Genomic DNA, 19,272 nt, shown 5'->3' with positions numbered 1-19,272 from the left:
AAACCGGCTGAATGCCACCTCTGATCACGGCTCTTCTATGGGAAGATACCAAATGAGTTGCCACAGTCTTCCATAAACTGTTCTTCCATTTTTGCAAATGTTCTTCACAGATTTATATTCAAATCCATTAAAAAGACCAATTATAGCTAAGTGCACACATTCTTAAAAATACTCATTCATCTTTGCAGAGGCATAGTACATTATTATCTCAACTGCTAATTACTAAAATCAATTAACAGAAAAAATGGTGTTTTAACAGAGTAAAATTGTATTCCTTCTTTCACATGCATTATGTAAACTATTTAAGATACTGTATTATACAACAAATACCCACAAAAATTATTTTCACTCCTGCACAATTAGGTTAATGCACACCGTGTTGCAGTTCATGAGTAGGTCTGAAATATAATCTAATTACTACTATTTGATTTAATGGAAGACACATATATAATATATGGTATCAATCATACAATTTTGATACTAACTTGCACATTGATTCCTGCTAACTTTATGTAATTATTATGATAATTCTTGGTGTCATGTATGTATAATTTATAACAGTTTTTATGGTTTTAATTATTGAGATATTGCTCATGGCCCAGAGTCAGTTGGATTGAGATGGGTGGCTGTAGAAATAGAATAAATAAGCAAATAATAAATATTAGATACAGGTAGCCCTTGACTTATGACCATGAATGAGCCCAACATTTATGTTGCTAAGTGAAGCATTTAAGTGAATTTGGCCCCGTTTTATGACCTTTCTTGCCACAGTTGTTAAGTGAATCGCTGCAGTTAAGTTAGTAACACGGTTGTTAAATGAATCTGTGTTCCCCATTGACTTTGCTTGTCAGAAAGTCACACTTGGAATCCTGCACGCAGTTTTGGTCACCAGGATGTAAAAAAGTTGTTGAGACTCTAGAAAGAGTGCAGAGAAGAGCCACAAAGAGGATTAGGAGGCTGGAGGCTAAAACATGCGATGAACGATGAACGGTTGCTGGAACGGGGCAAGTCTAGTTTGACGAAGAGAAGGACCAGGGGAGACAGGATAGCAGTCTTCCAATATCTCAGGGGCTGCCCCAAAAGAAGAGGAGGGAGTCAAGCTATCATCCAAAGCACCAGAAGGCAGGGGAAGAAGCAATAAGGATAGAAACTGACCAAGCAGAGAAGCAACTAAGGAGAAATTACCTGACAATTAGAACAATTAAGCAGTGGAACAACTGGCCTCCAGAAGTTGTAAATGCTCCAACATTGGAAGTTTTTAACAAGAGACTGGATAACCATTTGTCCGAAGTGGTGTAGGGTTTCCTGCCTAGGCAGGGGGTTGGACTAGAAGACCTCCAAGGTCCCTCCCAACTCTGTTTTTCTATTCGATACCACAAATCGCAAAGGTGACCACATGACTCTGGGACACAGCAAATGTCACAAATATGAGTGAGTTGCCAAGCATCTGAATTCTGATCACAAGATCTTGGGGGGTGCTGCAATGGCCATAAGTGTGAAAAATGGTCATAAGTCACTTTTTCCGTGCCATTGTCACTAAATGGACTGTTATAAGTCAAGGACTATCTATATTGCAATTATTTTATTGCTTTTTAATTAATAAACAAAAACACAAGAATAATACATCATCAAACAGAAAAACATTAATTTAAAGTCTTATAACAGAAAAGTGAAAAAAGATGACAAAGGAAACATATATCATCATTATAATTCTATGAAGCATATATATTTCTTTTTTTTTTTAAACAAGTTTTATTAATTTTCAAAACACACAAGTCATCATTATCCATTACATATTTAAACCTTTTTCCATTATAAATTTAACAAGTCAGATGAACTATAATTCTGTTTTAAACCATTTCCATATAAACATACAAAAACCTCTTATCCAATTTCTCTTTATTTCTCTTTACTCTTATTCAATTTTATTATTATTATTTCATCTATTTCTTTCTGACTTAATTACCATTATTCTCATTCTATATTTCTGCAAGGTTTTATTAATTCTCCCCCAAAAAAGAAAACATATATACACAACACACAAAACATAAAAAAATCTTTTTGGAAAGTAACTTGGACCCAGGTATCTCTCTCTTCATGGACTTCAACTGTATTCATGCTCATCTTACATATCATTACTTATTTTATTTACCATTCTAAGTCTTCTATATTAACTTCTCCACATATTTCACTCTTCTTAATTCTATCTTAATTAATCATCTTAATTTGAGTCATTATATTTGTATATTTTGTCCATTCTTTATTGTACCTTTGTCTCATTCCTTATAAAAAAAAGAAATTTCTCCTAAAATCACTAATCAGAGTATGATGCCTTTCTATCTCCCCACTAAATTAATCAAGTTAATCTTTAAAATACCACCCAATACCCAATCCGATTTTGCTTGGTACATTCTATCTGAATAATACATCCAGAATAATTAAATACATAGTTAAACAATAGATCTAAATATTAAAAACAAATACTATAATAAAAATTTTATAATAACATCAATACCATAATCTTATTAAACTCTTTAATTAAAACTCAATATTCTAAACCTCCCTCATATTATTAAATTTTAAAACCAATCATTATTAACATTTCAACATTTTAATCTCTTATCAACTCTTAAGCCATTTAAGTTTTCTATTTCTAATACAATACTACAATATCATCTTATGTACCTTGCAAAATCTCTTTGAAGAAATTATACTTTATCCTTTATCCCTAAAAAAAATTCATTTTTTCCCATTTAATTTCAAAACTTTGTAGCTTTTCTCCACCTTTTCCCTTTCTTTCTTCTCCCAACAAACCTTTCTACCCCCCCCTTCTTCTAGCCTCTGCCTTACTGGCTTCCCTTCTCTGTCGTATTCCTTTTCCCTTTTGTTTACTATCCTTATATTGATTTTGCACCTTATTTTTCCCTTTCTTAAATGTTTTTTAAATCTTAAGTCCTTTATTTCTCTTCCTTTCCCTCTTCCTTCTGAGATTTATTAAAGATGGCTTCCTCTCCTTCTTCTTCTTCTGCTGTCTTCATCTGTTGTAATGTTTGTTGATAGTTAATAAGCGCCATTTCTAAAAAAAGGAAGGCTTCTTTCAAACCAGCTTTACCATTTTTTTTGCTTGTTCATAATCTTTTCTCAGTTCCTCAATAGAAAGAGCCATTATAAATCTTTTCTTTTCTTTTCCCCTTCTTTCTTCTTACAACAACCAGAATATTCCAAATAAAAAATAAAACAGTCCCAAAGTTATCAATCAGTCCAAACCAAGGCAGAGTTCTCACTTTCTCCTCCTAGGGTAGTATCAATCAGAGAAAAAGAAAGTCCAAATCTGTTTCTTAAAATCTTATTGCAATATATTTTAGTCTTTCAATCCTTAAGGCATCTCCTCCAACAAAGTCTTAGCATACAAATATTTTTTTTTTTTAGTCCTCTCTTTTCCCACTCATCGCTCAAAGCCAGTTTTCACCTAAAAAAATAGGTTTCTTAATATTCACTTTTTATTCCGTAGGAATAAGAGGGTAAGCTTTCCCTTCAGCACCATCAAACTGCCGCTTTTTTCCTCTTCTCGCAGGTATCATTCAGAAAGTCATACTTTTCAGGAATTTTGTTAAATATGTCTTAGAGTCCTAGGAACCAAGAAAAACTTTCTCCTATCGAACACTTTCTCCACTTCCTCCTGAGCATTCTTACCCGGCTGCCAGCTTCTTTGTGGCGGCCATTACGGACCGCCGCTGCACCGTCCTGGGAAAAGGGGGTTCTGCCGGCCGGGGAGGGGTCTGCAACACCCACAAACCCCTCTCCGGATCCCCCTACCTTCAGCTGCCCCTGCAGGGCAGCCTAGCTCCGACTCCGTCCGGATCGGAGCCCCAAAACGGCTAGCGCGGCAGGGATCGCGCAGCTTCGCGAATCCCTATCACTCCGCGAAGCCGACAAACCGGAAGTCCGAAGCATATATATTTCTAATACATTTACATGACAGTATTTTAACTTACTGTATTCTATACAAGTAAGTCGTCCCATATTTGATTGTACCTGTCCATAAAAAGCTTCCATCTATAAGCAACCCACTCATTGGTGTCAAGTACAATCAAGACTTCTATCCATTCAGCAAAAGAGGGCACACATTTATCTTCCCTATGCTGAAATATCAGCCTTTTGACCATCATAAATAAGGGCATGAAGAATCCAGATACCACACTTAAAATATTCACATATTATGCTATTAATGATAAGAGCCCATAGCTTTAACACTTCCCCTCGCCTAAAATAATTTCTATAGTATTTGTTAATGCATAAAATGCATACACTGATTATAGTAGCTCTTGGAGATTAAATATATATTATATTAATATTTATATATTAGATATAAAAGTAGGATTATAATAGGAATCACTGCAAAAAGAATTTCTATTTCCTTATCTCTGGGGCTCCAAATAATGAAAGTCTAATTACGTTAAACAATTTGAGTATGCAATTATGAGAATTCAAATATACTAAAGATGTGCATATATTTTTTTAATAATGTTTTGGCAAATTGCCTGCATTTTATTGTTTTCTGTATTGTTTTATTATTGAGAGCTACCCAGAAATGGTTAGCGTGGGACAGCATGCTTGCAAATTGAATAAAATATAAATAAATATTTAGATACATAATATATTCAGACAAGTTTAAAATGTCTTAACATATGTCATACAGATTCAGGATTGAGGTCCAAAACATGAATGTGTGGAACAACAAACAATATTTAAATGAAGTCATTTCTATAAAAAACAAACCACATGGTGGCCCCACTCTTTTTGCAAGATCTATCCAATCAATATATTTTTGAAGTAGAAGTAATAATTATTTTTAAAAAATCAAAACTTTATGGCAAATATTCTCCAAAGCACCTGAAGGTAGGACAAGAGAAATAGATGGAATTTCATCAGATCCAACCTAAAACTAAGGAGAACAATTAATCAGTGGAGCAACCTTGCCTCCCAGAATTGTGGGTGCTCCAACACTGGAGTTTTCAAGAAAAGACTGGACAACCATTTGAGTCTTGGGCAGGAGGTTGAATTGGAAGACCTCCAAGGTACCTTTCCACCGTAGGATTTTATGATACTATCACTCGGATATCGCATTTAACTCCATTCTCGTTGCTATAAATGCTGACGTTAAAATCATTGGAAAGTTTGCTTTTCTGCAGAATTCATGAAACTAAATTTCAGAGAATTTTATCAATGGCAAGTGAAGCAGGAGAGTCCTTCTGACCTTGGTGAATCTCAAAAAAAAAAAAAGGGAAAGGAAAGGAGAATTGGACCTAGTTAATACTGGATGGAAAGCCAACAGGAAATCCCAGGGCTATAGACTAGATTGCAAAATTGTGAAAAGAGAAAAGCAGTGACAAATTCCTTTCTTAGTGTTGCCAAGAAAACCCAATGGATGTGTCCATGAGCCAAACTCAATTTAAAAGAATTAAAATGACATCTACATACAATTCAAAAGAGAAAAAGGAAACGAGAAGACTTAAACACACTCTCCTAGCCTGCAATCAACACCCAGATAAGCAGAGATCAAAACTAAGGTTAATGCTAGACCAGCGGTAAACAATACCCCAATCAAGGAATTACCAACTCAGACAACCAACCCAACATTAAACAACAGCCTAATCAAGAACTACCAAGAAGAAAACAACTCTCCCACCCACACTGACATGGCAAGCCACTAATATATAAACAGAGAGCCCAGGGATGGGATTCTACTGGTTCCGTCCACCTCTGGAGAACCGCTTGCTCTGAAGAGCAGCAAACAGAGAGCATACATAGAACCGATACTATATCTGCTGCTCTTTTGGCCCACCAGCCCACCCGGGCTCTTACCTGACCTTTATTTCCTGCTTTTTCAACCGCAGCTGCTTTGAGTGACACAGCTGCGGTTGAAAAAGCAGGAAAAAAGGTGCTTTTTTATTTTTTTTTATTTTTTTAGAGTTTTAAAATAAAGTTTATTTAAGTTTCATATATTTAAAACATTTAAAAAGAAACAAACAAACATATAAACAAATACATATATATATATATATGTATGGTATTCAGCTTTGTTCGGGTATTTTCCCACGTCATTATAGTTGTGCTTTTAAAGTTGTAGCAACGTTTAAGAAAACAAATATATATACATATATACATTTTGCAGCAGGTATTGAGCATTGGTTACATTTTTCTTTTCTTTTTTTTCTTTTACCCCATAACATTGATGTGAACTACCTTGTTACAGTACCTTCCTCGTTCTTTTAATGTTTAATTTCACAGAACACTTTATAATTAAACCCATGTCCTTCATAATTTCATACCTTATTCAGTTATCAAATGTTACTTTTTCTTTAACCATTCATACCAACAGTTCCAAACTTTATAGTATTCACTATCTTTGTTGTTTTTTAGTAATTTGGTTAGGCTGTCCATCTCTGCACACGCGTGAATTTTTTTAATGACCATCTCCTCAGAAGGGACAATAGACAAGTTTCCAATTTTGAGCATAACTTATTCTGGCTGCGGTTATAATGTGCAAGATTAAATATTGATTTTTTTTCTATTTTTGAGTCTATCATACCCAGAAAGAAGACTTCTGTTCAGAAAGACTTCCAGAGCTTGGGGTATGAATTTAATAATATGGACTGCAGGCTTATCTTTTCAGAGGTTCTACCAGTATACAAGGAACAAAAAGGGAAAGGGCAGCATGTAGCCGAGTTTAATGTGTGGCTAAAGGAGTGGTGTAAAAGGGAAGTTTTATTAGTCATGATGTCTGCAGCTGGTCCAATGAAAAACTGTACAAAAGAGATGGTTTGCATCCATCAAAAAAAGGGACTGAGTTACCTGAAATTAAATTCACAGATTTCCTGGATAAACATTTAAACTGAACAGCGGGGACAGAGAATTAATGGATTCAGAACATCTCTGTCCCCAGCAACCTAAAACTAGTAAGGATACCAGTGCATGCAAAATAGAGGTTTGTACAGGTAAGACTATCAACCTTGATGCCAACCAAAACCAAGCATTTAATAGTGAGTGCCATACCATGTGCACTAATCAAACAGGTGGCAAGAAAGTAGGGGCAGGCAGGCACAACACAGGTTATGTAGACAGGAAACACAGTGTCAGACATAAAGATCTCAAGTGCCTATATACAAATGCACAAAGTCTGGGGAACAAGCAGGGTGAACTCGAACTACAAATACATGAAGGTAAATATGATATAGTTGGAATAACAGATATTTGGTGGGATGAAACCCATGACTGGAATATACTGGTAGAAGGATACAAACTATTCAAAAAAAACAGACTCCATAAAAGAGGAGATGGAGTTGCACTGTATGTAAAGGACCACTAGCTGCCACTTCTGCGTTTGGAGCTGCCGCCTTGTTTGGAGTGGCGGTGGCGCTCCAAATGGCAGTGGCGCTCCAAACAGCGGCAGTGCTCCAAACGCAGAAGCGGCAGCTCCAAACAGCAGTGGTGCTCCAAACGTGGAAGTGGCAGCTCCAAACGCGGCAGCGGCATGGGCAGAAGGGAAATCAACAGCAGCGGGCGCTGAAGGTCTTGGGTCTGCCGCAAAGGTGCTTGGCAGGAGTAGGGAGCTCTCCGTGCTCTGCCATGATCGCCCATTAGGAGCAGCTGGTGGCGAGGAATTGCTGCCCGTGGGGCGCTCCTAACGGCAAGTCCCCCCGCCCTTCCCCCCATTTTGCATGTTTTAAAATAGGCCTAAATTTGGGGGGAGGGGCTTAATTTCATTTTATGCCTAGAAAACATGCTGGGTCTTCCTATTAGGGGAGGTCATATTGTTGGAGAAACACGGTACTATATAATTATTTTTTGACCATCTAATTCATATGCTTATAGAATCACTTTCCAACAATTATTCAATTAATCCAAAAAGTTCAATCAGTATTAAGCAATATTCTGTATACAAATTTCTAATATATTTACCTCTATCAAATTAGTTTTCTACCAACATCACTTAAATAGGTTTGTATCTTACCAATATCTATTAAATCAGATCCAGAGATTTTTTTTTGGTTAATTGTCTTACAACAGCTCTTAATTCAAAATGTCCTCATTCCAAGTTGCACAGTCACTTTCTCCATTTGTGTATTTTCTTGTTGCTCTTTTGTTCTTTTATTCCCGCACAGTCACAGTCACAGTTTCACTTATGAACCTTAAATAAATCTTTCTTATTTTGTTGTCAGGATTGTCTATTAATATTTATCAAATTAAAGTTTCTTTTCCCCAGTCCTTTCTTCCGATCTTTCAATGTGTCAAAAGTTCGTTCCCAAGTTTTACACTCTTAATTGTCCTTTCGTTTTCCTATACCACTTAATCACTTTCACTTCTTTTTCTTTCTTTCCTCACTTCTCAAATAAACGGACAATAAGGTTCTACAATTCACTCCTCCACTCGCAAAGCAAATGCTGTTATCTCACCCTTCGTCTCCTCAGGTTTCCCAATTCCATTAGTCAGCATAAATCTCTGCCGTTGTTTCAGTCAGCACCCCTGTCAAAAACTCTGCCACTTCACCACATCACTCAGTTCGGAGCTTCCTTTACAGTATACACCAATATTCTGAAAATCTTCTTTAAATACACCTTTCCAGTACTCAGCCTGCTGTTTCCCTCTTTTCACTTCTTTTAATCGGCTGGGCTGCTGCATCTCTGGTTCCGAACATCACGGTTGTCACGATCTCCCTCTTCTGCTGTTGGTTTTCAGGGGGTCTCCAGTCTCCAGGATCGCGGCACCTCCCCAAGACCTCTGTGTCTTCCCCTTTCTTTTGCCTACCCCTCCAGGGTCCGACACGCTCCAAAAAGCCACCAACTAGCAAAAATCAGAATTTTTCAGAGCGGCGATCCGCTCCTCAGCTCCGCACCGACACAGCACCCAACAGGAAGTCCTTTGGTCCACCAGCCCACCCGGGCTCTTACCTGACCTTTATTTCCTGCTTTTTCAACCGCAGCTGCTTTGCGTGACACAGCTGCAGTTGAAAAAGCAGGGGGGAAAGGTGCTTTTTTAACTGCTGTGCACCGCTGCGCAGTGCTGCTCAGCTGTCCAGGCAGCTAGCTGACGACGATATACACACACGCGCAAAACGTACAATCACCAAACCGGTAGTTACACCGGTCAGATCCCACCCCTGAGAGAGCCCATCCCGCTCCCTTCCAGCACTGATGTTATCCAATTGGGTCATCAAATGTCTGCAAGAAAGCCGCCAAGCTCAGAGAGCACCAAGGTCCATGCAACTCAACCCTGAGCTATAAATATTCTCTTCTATCGCTACAATTTAAAGGAGGCTTTATTTTACAGAAATGGGAGTGTGGGAGAACTTTCACATCATAATATGGAACCGCTGAAAAGAGAATTTAGGATAATTTCAGGTAGGAGATCAGGAACGTTTCGAATCAACTAACTGGATTCATCCCTCAAAAGGAAGAAGATTCATGGCCACGTTAGGCTGGTTAGCATATCCAATTCTTGAATTATATCTAGGTCCTGTAGCATGAATGTAACAAAAGAACAGATGAGGGCTTTCCAAAATGATGAATACCCAGCAGACAAGGCAGTGACAATTTTAATATGATTAGACTGCCAAAGAGTTATATGCAAATATTGCATACTCAAAGGATGGGAGAGTGAATTCAGGAGATGCTTCCCTTACCTTTACTGCTTTCATAGAGACGTGCGCGGAAGGGCTCCGCTTCCACAAATGCTCTAAAATTCTACAGCAAGGGCAGCAAAATATTGGTTTGAATAGACATTCTTCTTTCATTTTCAGCCTGTCAATCTTTTTCCAACAATGGCAGAGTTAGTGAAAATTCAGTAAACATTTCTGAACCACGGCTGAATGACATAATTCCCACAAGAAGCTAAACTATTACTAGATAGTTATCTTTTTGTAGCCTTAAGCATGCCGTGGTTTGTTTCCTCATATATATATATTTGGTCTCTTAGGTTTACTTCTCTTCTGAATCTTTTCTCATCTCTGTGTTTACTTCTCTTCTGAAGAGATTGCCTGCAAGTCGCCTTCTGCATTTCTCAAGGCAGACTTCTAACGCTGCAGATAAGAAGGATATCTTCTTGCCTTCTGCCCTTTTTGTTCTGCGCACATCCTCTGCAAACCCCAGGAAACATTATGTGGACACCTCCAGCTATGAAGAGAATAAATAATCACTCCTTATAAGTGTTCCCATAGAAGTATGATATTTAATTGAAAAGTAATGTGTAAAATGTTTAAGATTTAAATGAATATTAATATTAATGATAGATTTGAATTGGTATGGATTGTTGTTTTAATTATATTATATATTTATATATTTTTTCTTTTTAAAATATAGTGCGTAACCTTAGAATGTACTAAGCAGAATCCAAATGGAAGTTATGTACTATACTAAGTGTTATAAATTTAGGGGAAAGAGATGAAGGCGTCATACTCCAATCAGAGAAATTTTGTTTAAAGAGAAAAGATAATAGACAGCTGGAAACAGGACAGACAAAGAATATAAGCATAATGATCTGAAATGAGATGAGATAAATAAAATAAAACTAAGAAAGTTAAAAGAGGGGAGAAGCTATATAGAAAATGTAGAATGGCAATAAGATATGGAATGGCATATAAAATGAGTATGAACTTGAATTTGTGTCTGTACGAAGAGATGTAACCCGGGATCAAGCTGCTTTCAAAAAAGATGTTTTATGTTTTTATGTTTTATGTTTGGTTTGTTTGTGTTTGTTTTTGAAAATCAATAAAATTTGTTATAAAAAAAAGAATAAATAATCACTCCTCTGATAAGCTATATAAGACACAGTCCTTTATTGACCATTTTGTGCCCTGTTTAAAGTCATATATTGATTGTAAGGAGAGAAGCAAATCCTGGGAAACCACCAACACACAACTATTATAATCCAGTGTTACATATCTCTCCAAGCCTACCACTCAACCACAAACCAAGAATTTATAACCAATATTGTTCTGGTGGTTAAGGCTAGCCCAGTCTAGAAAGCAGGAGACTGTAAGTTCAAGTCCCCCCTTAGCCATGAAAAGCCAGCTGAATAAACTAATCACCAGGAGATCCTGAGTTCTAGTCCTGCCTGAGGCATGAAAGCCACCACTTTGGGCCAGTCACTTCCTCCCTCTCTCAGTCCAACCCACCTCACAGGATTGCCATTGTGGGGGAAATAGGAGGAGGAAGGAGTATTAACCATATTTGCTGCCTTGAGTTACAAATTAAATGAGTAACTATTTCAATACATTAAAAAGAGGGAGAAGGAGATGTTAAACTGGTCTGCCCCAGGCACCTTGTTGGCTTCCAAGGGGGCTCTGGAATTTCTTAACAACTCAGCCGGCTGCTCTTGGGGCACGGAGTTCAATTTCAGTATAAAGTGGCTGTCAGGGGCCTTTAATCAGGTCGGACTTAAGGATATATCCCCTTTGGAGAGAGATTCCTTGATTTACCATGAGCTCCGAGAGCATAAAAAGGTATCTGAATCTGAACAACCGGGTTCCTAACTGGTCAACTGCAGTGATTCACTTAACAGCTATGGCAAAAAAGGGTTATAAAATGGGGCAAAGCTCCCTTAACAACATAAATTGCGGGCTTCTTAACTTTGAAAAGCAATCCCCAAGCAAGGGTGTGAACAATTGCTGGAAAACAAACCATGATTTGCTGTAAAGAACAGGTCAGGTATAGCAAGCCAGAGTCAGACACAGCAGAAAAAGGGTTAAAGGGTACTCATTAATGCAGCCAATGATTAAAGAGCCAAGATGTTTAAGGAAATGTTTTAGCGATAGCACCAGGTTTCCTACTGCTATGTCAAGGCAGCATATTATCCTAGAGGCTTTTACTTTCAAAGCCATGCCCAGTAGGACTTTGGGAGAGGAATTAGGTAAAAAGACAAGTATTCCTTTTGTCCACGGGGCTGCTGTTAATCCCCCAAATTAAAAGAACCAGCATTTCTAATACGGTTCTCCTTTTCTACCCATCCCATCCCTAACATCTGACCAGCATGTGGCAGACAAGTTCAGCCAGTTCATCATTCTTAGCCCATCGAGGGATAAAGGAATATCTCCTTGGATAAGGATTCATCGAATCAGAGGCGTTCTCTCTCTCTCTATATATATATATACAGTGCATCAGTAGAATGACACCCCAAAATGAACGGCTAAGGGAACGCCTGAGGAAGCAGCCAACGTGGGGAGATGATTGAGCAGAGGACGTGCCTTGTCAAGAAAAGATCCTGCACGATCAACATAGTGGAGGTGGCAGACATTGGAAAACCCTTCCAGGGCCTGGAAAGAGCTGGACTTCAGGACAGCCTTGAGGGACTGGTCATAGCAGCAGAAGAAGAGGAACTGAGTCCCAGACCCATAGAAGCAGGGGTCGACCACACTAGACAGGGTGCAAGCTGCAAACTACACAGCGAGGCAGGAGGAGGAGGAATAACAACAACCAGGATCATCCGATGGGAATGGCATGTCTTCTTCCCAAGAATATCCAGAGAGCCTGTGGGCTGAGGATGGCAGGCCTGACAGTCCCAGGCCTGTCCAGCATTGTGGGAAGCGGTCAGCTGGATGGGGAGCCACCTTCTCTAACAAAAGCAGGAGAGGACCGCCTGTCGATGGTCAGGGGCAATGAAAGGCAACAGATCACCTCCAACAAGGAACAGCTGGCTCCACCGCCCGATCCATGGGCACAGAGAACGGAGCGAAGGGGGGTCTGTGAAGCTGCTCATGAGGAAGCAGTCTTGCCCCTCATCACAAGGAATAGATGGTGTGGTGGGGTGATTTGGCCAGGTGCAAGAAGAAGGTGCATTTGTCGGAACAACTGCTTTCTTCCCTGGTCTTTGTAAACCCTGCTTTGTGGATTCTGGATACCGTTAAGAGGCTAATGAGAGCCAGTTGGCATAGTGGTGAAGAAATCAGGCTAGAAACTGGGAGACTGTGACTTTTACTCCTACCTTAGGCACAAGGCCAGCTGGATGACCTTGGGCCAGTCACTCTCTCTCAAACCTAAGGAGGATGCAAAGTTAAACTACTTCTGAAAAAAAGATTGCCAACCAAATTGCAGGGCAGTCATCGAGAATCAGACACTGAATGAAAGGGGTGGCGGTAAACAATAAAATAGCATCTTACTTTTCAAGAGAATGCATAAATAATGCCCATTTCTGGCTGTACAAATTTTAATAAAAAACAAAATGACAATAAAAACAATTATATCAGAAAAATAAAGTGTTTTTATAGTATCTAAATTAGATTCCTCCCTCCCAATTCTCAATTCTTTTCCAACATAGGGGCAAGCTATTTGCATGCCATAGACCACAAGCGATCAATTGCATTCAGACATACGGTGATTCTGTCAAATCCCTCACAGATAAATACACTTAGAAAGCAATAGTTGAGGGTCTGCTATAGAATACTCAGCACGTAATACTTAGCTACAGAAACGTACACAGCACTTTCTATCCAACGGCTATTTTAAATATCCATTTCAACTGCCAAACTTTTACAGTAGCGGAGATAATGTACAGCCAAAAAAAATGGCAACCAAAATGTAATATGTGATACAATTTGCATGCAAATTTGCGGTATTACCCACAGTGATAGCGTGGGCTGGAGTTATTGGATTACGGCAATCAACTCTACAATGTTCACGTACCCATCTAATTTTCAAACTGAGAAGAGGAACAGTCAAGAGTTCTCAAATGATGGGTTGCATCTCCTGGAAGAACCAGGAGTCTGGAGCTTCGGGTGGGTAAGGCAAAGGGAACTCCTTCAACAACTTTTAGCTTTATCACTGCAGGGAAAGAAGCCCAGAATAAATTTATGAGATGGCTAAACTTGCAAATCCAGCCATCATCTGCCAAAACCACCTCCCAATCACAGCAGCAGTGGGACTGATTCTTTCTGACAGGTGGCTTCTATGTGGTGTGTAGTAATGTATATGGTCTTTGGGGTACCTGTAGAAGCAGGTGTAATCGTCTTCAGTAATTTTATCCATTACTTTAAGCGCTCAGCCTTTCAAAAGGTTTTCCTGGGGGGCAAAGGAAGAGGCGATCAACTAACCGCACTACTGATAAATGTCAAGGTCAGGAAAGTACGGTAGAAGTTATCTAGGGAGTGTAGAGTATATTTGTTTCTTGCTCCACAAGAAAATCCAAAATAATTAGAATTATTTCCAATAATGAAAGGGGGGTCAAACAAATTCACACTTATCATTTTAGGGGATCACTGTATCATAAAGTTTGAAAACCTCTGAGCTGAACTGACTAGTTTTGGGGGGAGTTTTTAAGCTATTATAGCAGGGGTCTTCCAACTTGGCCAGTTTAAGACTTGTGGACTTGAACTCCCAGAATTCCTCCTCCAGTCATGTTAGCTCCAGGAATTCTGGGAGTTGAAGTCCACAAGTCTTAAACTTGCCAAGTTGGAAGACCCAACTTGTTTTATAGGGACAACTGAAGTACTGTAGAACAAAAATCAGTAGAAAAAGAAGTGCTCCAGACATCGCATACTGTCAGGTGTAGAAAACAAGGGATCATTTTTGTCTCAATATTATGAATTAGTCACAATTAAAGATGCTAAAAGATACAGCGTGCACAAATCCTCTCATTCTTGCAAGCGTTTCCTTCAGGTTTTCAGTCAAAAACCTTGCTAAATTGCAACAAAGATTTCTTTCCATGCAGCTTTTCAAGAAAGAAGTATTGTTCCTGCACTGCATGTCAGAGAGAAGTAATAAAATTCTGCTTACTGTAACTTGAACGTTTATGCCCTATTTTCTCTTCCAAAATTCACATGCCGCTAAGCTCAATAATATTCTGAATCCCTTCACTCCTCCTGTTTTCCCTTCTTGACAGCAGCAGCTGCCACTTTGTTTCTGTTTTGGTTTTGGTTTTCCCTTTCCTTTTTATTGGGCATACAGACGGAGCAAATCTGCAGTCGGTCACCCCCCCAAATCCTCATTCTCCAGGGCAGCCATGGATTTTCAAATGGATGTTCCTGTCCCAAATTATTTAGTGTAGGTGAACTACACGAGGATCAACCTTTTACGTGCTTTCTTCTAATGCTTGCTAAGCAGGGAGGTATTAGCCCTGTCCCATTACTCTCCCCCACCCCAAAATAATGAGAGAAGGGGGGCTTTTGAACCTTGCCATTTATCTCACAGATCCCACCTCAGTGACACCTACAATCTCCTGAGCTACAAAATGCCTGGACACTGACATAATGGCAGCAGCCCTTCAGGAAACAAGAGGCAATCGGTGGCATTCCGGATAATAACGACCTTTTACAACCACCCTCATCTCTTATTGTTGCCAAGCTTCCCAGGGCGGCTGGGAGTTGTCGTTTATTAATTAATTTATTACAATTATTGTTAGCCTGCCTACTCAAATACCCTCGGTGGCTTACTATAGTTTCATTAAAATCATCCATTAAGTCATTGCAAATTTGCTTCTGCCTTCTACTAAAACTCATTCCCCCAAAGTCCAGAAGAGCATTTTTAACCTGTTTCCTAAAGCAGCGGCCCCCAACCTTTTTGGGGTCCAGCGGTGGTGGTGGCGGCGAGGGGAGGAGGTGGTTGCACACACACGCAACCTAATCCTGTGCACGTGCAAATCTAGTTTCACGCGCTTGCCTGCCGCTTGTGTGGCCCGGTTCCCAACAGGCTGCAGACCAGTATCAGTCCCCAAGGGCCCAGGGGTTGGGGACCCCGTCCTAGAGGATAAAGTGGGCAAACTGACCACTGGGGGAAAGCGGTTCCAGAAATAAGGGGTTGCACCAAGAATGCCATTTTCCCCTTCCCCGTGATGGGTTCTCATAGTATCTTCCCCTGGCCAGATTGTGGACGGTTCTCCCAAAAGCAACAGGCCCACTTGAGACGCAAATAGCTCGAATTAGGTGCAGAGGTTGTCTGGCAACCAGCGAAGCTCCTGCACTGTAGGTGTTACTCTTTTAGCAGAGTAGCAGAACATTTTACCACCGGAGGTGAGAACTTCTCCCACCCCTTCGGCCTTCCGGAAGGGTATTAAAACTTGGTTTTGCCAGTTGGCTTGAGACCCCGAGGCAGCGCTCACCGCTGGAAGTGGATGACCGGGTAAGAAGACCGCATCTCCCTGCCATCCACCTCTTGGTCCTGGTTTCTTGTACAGTTTTAAATTTTTAATCTGAATAGTTTTAAATTTTTACATACTTTTCTACCTGGTGCAGCGGTTAGAATGCAGTGCTGCAGGCTAACTCTGCTCACTGTCGGGCGTTCAATCCTGACTCTGAGTCAAGATTGATTCAGCCTCCCGTCCTTCCCAAGTGGGTCAAATGAGAGCCCAGACTGTTGGGGACAAGAGGCCGACTTCTCCGTCATTATGAAGGAGCTTCCGGGCAGCTTGTGAGAGATGGGAGGGTTACCTTGCTTGGTGTGTATGCTATTTTATGCTAGACTTTTGATTCTGTTTGCTTGAGCTAATAATAAAACTTAAAAAAAAAACCTTTATTTACTGCTATGCTCATTGTCTCTGGATCCAAAAAAATCAGTTGCCTGGGCATACCGATCACTGACAGTTGGCAATACAGCTTGTGAATGTGTGTGCATGCACTCATTATATAGCTATGTGCATATGCCAACCAACTTTAATCTATAAGTCAATAAAATCTATCAAAACTTTCAGAGGACATTGAAAAGCTAGACCTAAATCATCAGATTTCAACTGGTTGAATGAACCATTGCATGTTTTATCAGACAGACTGAGAAACAATCCCCTTCTGGTTACAAAAATGGCTAGGAGAAATAATCCAGACCATTTCCAAGCTAATCTGAATTCCATTTGGAAATCTGCCTGAAAGCTGCTTCAGTCTTTTAGCACAACAGGAAAAGAACTGGTTAGTTTCTCCAGCTACCTTCAGAACTTAAAGCCTCTGAAAGAACATAGAAAATTACTCACCAACCATACACTTTATTTCCTCAAGAGATACCTATTTTTAGTTTTTAAATCTGTTCAAGAAGCGGGAACCAAACAAAACAATGGGCCCATTCCAAGTGCGAAATCGTAGTTCTTGGGTGAATGATTATTTGAATTAATAGGTATGAGATGCACTGCCATGGAGACAACTTATGCTCCAAAATTCAGGACACTTCACTGAACATTCCTCCTTTCATTCATATGGAAATAGAATCCTAGTGGAAGATAAACTAAAATCTACTAAACTGAACATAGATTAAGTAACCCAAAGACCACAAAGCAGTAAAAGTCTCTATGTGTTTACGGTATTATAGAAGATCAAAAAGCCTTTTTTGTATAATGCAAGCTATTTGTGCTCCATCCCAATGGGATGCCATGTGTTGGGAACACTACACTGTCATATATTTTTAAGTATTAAATTTATAGGCTGCCCATATCCTATGCATCCAAGAATTGTGTAGTCATTCTCCTCTCAAAAGTAACAGATACTCTCTCCTCAAAACTCTTTTCCTGTCCCCAGTGATTAAGGCGTTTTGAGGATTGTCATTCACTTTCCCTTAAGACATACAGGGAGTCTTGACTTACAACGGTTCATTTAGTGACTGTTCAAAGCTACAACAGCACTGAAAAAAGTGACTTACGACCATTTTCACACACTTATGACTGTTGCAGCATCCCCATAGTCATGTGATCATAATCCAGCCACCTATTTATCGACTCACCTTTTCATGCTTTCGAACTGTTCGGTGGGCAGGAGCTGAGGCAAGAATGGGTGCTTGCGCCATTGTGCGGTGCTCGGGTCTCAAACCCAGGCTGTCAACTTTCCAACTGAGCAGCTCAGCTTCTTAAGCACTGAGCCACCTTCCCCCCCACTTTTATATAACATAATGGATTTCTAAATTCTATGTACCTGCGTGTTTGCATGTGCGCGCATGGGCCTCCTGCTAGCTGTCTAACTTAGTCCTTGCAGTCTTATTGGCAACATTTTTCAGAAGCGGTTTGCCCCTGCCTTCCTCCCCAGGGGAGAGAGTAACTGGAAGTCACCCAGTTGGCTTTGTGCCTAAGTGGGAACCATAATTCACAACGCTCCAGTTTCTGCCTTGACGCCATTCCACCAAACAGCCTCTCCCTCTGAGCCTTTATAACTCCGCAAAGCAATTTTTCCCAAACAGAGAACTATCTTGCAGAAAATAATAGAGGGATGCTTTCTGAAGAGGTTGCAGCATCCCCAGGGTCACGTGATCAGAATTCAGTCCCATGGCAACTGGCTCGTGTTTATGACGCTTACGGTGTCCTGAGGTCACGGGATCCCTTTTGAAACCTTCTGATCAGCCAAGTCAACGGGGAAGCCAGATTCCCTTAACAACCGTGTTAATAATTTAACAGATGCAGGGATTCACTTAACAACGGTGGCAAGAAAGGTCGTAAAATGGGGCAAAGCTCACTTAGCAACAAAAACGTTGGGCTCAAGTGTGGTTGTAAGTCGAGGACTACTTGGGTACAAAGTTCGGAAGATTTCATACTGGTTAATCTGGGTGGTTTCACTCTCTCTCCCCTACAGATTGAAAACGCATGTCAGGCAGATTTTGCCTCAGGGGGAGACAGTCTCCGTGGCCCTTATTCAGCAAAGCAGAGAGAGCCGTGCAATGAACCGTTCAGAAATGGGACAGGAATCTCAGGCAAGGGAGCCCCGTCCCAAGTGAAATTTCAAGGAACACCAGGTCGCTAGCATTTCCTTTTGGATAGGTTCCTCCTCAGCACCAACCATGTTCGAACAAACTTCAAAATGCAAAGCCCCAAGGAGTTCTTTAAAAAGAAAAAACCATTAATGTCAGGCAACCTTACCTTCGCCATCTCAAAGATGTTTGTCTTTCTTTACTCTGCTTTGTAGACTAACTCTGAAGGCAATCAGGAAGTTGTTAGTATGTAAAACAGCCCAGGGTAATTTATTCCAAATTACCAAAACAAACGTGATTGTTATTTTCCAAATTAAGCTCTCAATTTAAGCAGAATATTTGTTACACACGTGTAATCAATGGTGGAAAAAAAATCAACAAGTGACGAATCAACTTGTCTTTTACAATAAGGTTGTAAGCTGGATAAAGTTTTAAAAAAAAACACTGGGGAAGAAAGTAATTTGCAAATTGTGTTTTCTGCTAAGAAAACAACATGGAAACGTCTGTATAATCATTGGAGGTTTGGGATTTTAAAACACGTCAGCCTGAACAGGTCCAACAACACAATACAAAGACCCCATTTTGAATCCTATGAAATAAAATCAAAGTATTCACAAAATCTAGAATAGAA

The 19,272-nt window shown here is 39.9% G+C and overlaps 1 protein-coding gene across 3 annotated transcripts in view; it reads right to left on the bottom strand.

The window, feature by feature from the left end:
* Positions 1 to 19,272, bottom strand: part of CTNNA2 (catenin alpha 2) — a 520,748-nt gene that overhangs the window by 488,063 nt on the left and 13,413 nt on the right. The window contains exon 1 of one of the 3 annotated variants that reach the window (XM_087962699.1): positions 9,683 to 10,126. The exons of the other annotated variants lie outside the window; for them this stretch is intronic. The gene's annotated coding sequence lies outside the window, so the exon portion shown is untranslated. Of the gene's footprint in view, positions 1 to 9,682; positions 10,127 to 19,272 lie in introns of those variants that run through there. 3 annotated transcript variants of the gene reach the window in all.

Source organism: Notechis scutatus, chromosome 4, assembly GCF_049901735.1.
Source record: "Notechis scutatus isolate UNSWTSFEM ecotype Mainland chromosome 4, rNotScu1.2, whole genome shotgun sequence".
Lineage (NCBI taxonomy): Eukaryota > Metazoa > Chordata > Lepidosauria > Squamata > Elapidae > Notechis > Notechis scutatus.
This window is presented reverse-complemented; position numbering and strand designations above follow the sequence as displayed.